General features: G+C 43.8%; 1 protein-coding gene across 7 annotated transcripts in view; it reads left to right on the top strand.

Annotated features, from left to right (window-relative positions):
- ABLIM1 (actin binding LIM protein 1) overlaps window positions 1–2139 on the top strand; it is a 331920-nt gene that overhangs the window by 274828 nt on the left and 54953 nt on the right. The gene's annotated exons all lie outside the window — the stretch shown is intronic.

The following is a 2139-nucleotide window of genomic DNA, read 5'->3' as shown; positions in this document are numbered from 1 at the left end:
CCGCCCTCCCACCCAGCCCCCAGGAATACGCTTGGGAAACAAAAGATCAAAAGAGGGAAAGCATTTCTAGAAATGTTACACATTGGATGGCTACTTTGTTATTTCTCACTTCACTGTCCTGGGGGAAGGATTTTGGGGGGCCTCGCAGGCTGCTCTTATCCAGGCTTTCAGGAAGAAGAAAATCTCATATTTGGTGAATTGCATCACAGATGTACTTCATCCCATTAAGAGGACATAGCTGTCATAGTGTAAGAGAGAGGGACAGAGAGTGAGAGAACACACCCAAAGTCCCTGACAGAGAAACTGAGAAGTTTCTGGTGCCAAGGAAGGGCTCGTTACCAGAGGGCCATTCAGTTTTTTTTTTTAATGAAAATAATTTTGAGAAATTTTCCCAGTGTACAGCTATGATTAGCTTTTGTCTCCTCTAAAATTCTGAAGCTTCTCAGAGAACTTTAGGGGAGGATTCTCCTCCAGTCAAGCAGCACCATCTGTGCAAGCATTTTACTATTTTTAGCGGGAAAAAGAGTCATTAAACAGACAAGGGCTTATCAGTAAAATTAGCAAGAACCACGAGAGCTGTTGCTTATTCAGTTTCGCTAATTACTGGGTCTCATTGGCCTTTACATGTCATTTCTTCATCTCTCTCTGCATGTAACACTATGTGTAGTTTTAATGAATGGTTTGCTTTGCTCTCAATTTTTGTTTTTATGCAACTAAGAAAAGTCTCTGGAAACGATTCTTGAGTATTAGAGCAAAGCTTTGGCTACTCTCCCCTTAAAAATGCTAGCTATATGAGAAATTGACAACCCGAACATCCTTTTAGCTTTAGAAGGATCTCCCTGAAAAATTTTGATTAAAGATCTCACTGAATTTTAAAGGGCCCGATAAGGGCAAATGAGAAGCACCAAATCTGTGGTCTCACGTGTGCTTTATATGACGCATTTCCCTGAGGACAGGCTGTGAATCCATGAGAGCAATAGGCAGGTGTCAGTTTATATTTTCAGCATGGAGCACATTTATTCTTCAGTTGGTCTCCAGGCTCTGTTTTAGATCTGAGTGTGTCAATTACAGCACTCACAATCAAGGTCCCAAGACTGCATGTCACCCTTGTGTCTGCTGAGAACCGAGACTCAGGGTTCTGTCTGGGTGCAGCTCTGCACGTTCACATGGTTCTGGAAGCTGAATAGAGAGGGTGATTTCAGGCTGTGCATGCGTGCAGCACATTCATACTACAAATAAACAACTCTGTTAGTTTGGGCTACATTCAGAATTTGGGGATTGTTGTAAATCTCTCCTGGAGTTGGGCTTCTGTGTTCTTTGCCTGCCCTCTTGGCATATCCTTGAAGAATGAGCAGTTTCATCTTCCCCAGCATCAGATGTTCTCTCTGGCTCACATTCCCTATGTGTCTGACCTCTGGAGAACAGTGTGACACCATGTGCACACCCGGGGTTCTGGGCCAGGACGCCCGCTCAGTAGAACCTCCACAGCGCACGCAGCTCCTGGACCCGGCCCTGACCCCCGGCCCTTGGCTCTCCATATTAAGACGATTTCCTGTGCTTTGTAGCCAGCCTCAGAGTAAATGCTAGTGCTGAATGGACTATGTGTCTGCCTGGTTTGGGATTGTTTGATTTTTTTTTTTTTTTTTGGCCCTGGGTTAAGCAAGATAGAAATTACTGCTAAATAGGGATTGAAGTATTATTCTGATATAAAATGTATTTTCCCTGTCATTAATTTAATAGTATTTTAGTTCAGTGGTGTAAAATAATTCGAGAGTTATTTTAATTTGATACTTTTCAAGTATACACAGATTGCTGCTTGAAGAGAGAAAGATTTCAACAATGAAATATAGAAAGTCTAATATTCATACTGAGATTCTTATTAAGTTTATATCATTTACTTACTGCTTTCCACTTAGTAACTTTTTCAAAATTTTTTTTTTTTTTTTTTTTTGCGGTACACGGGCCTCTCACTGTCGTGGCCTCTCCCGTTGCGGAGCACAGGCTCCGGACGCGCAGGCTCAGCGGCCATGGCTCACGGGCCCAGCCACACCGCGACACGTGGGATCTTCCCAGACCGGGGCACGAACCCATATCCCCTGCATCGGCAGGCAGACTCCCAACCACTGCGCCACCAGGGAA

This window comes from Physeter macrocephalus, chromosome 20, assembly GCF_002837175.3.
Source record: "Physeter macrocephalus isolate SW-GA chromosome 20, ASM283717v5, whole genome shotgun sequence".
NCBI classification, from domain to species: Eukaryota; Metazoa; Chordata; class Mammalia; order Artiodactyla; family Physeteridae; genus Physeter; species Physeter macrocephalus.
The sequence above is the reverse complement of the archived record's forward strand: the minus strand, read 5'-3'. Positions and strand labels throughout refer to the sequence as shown.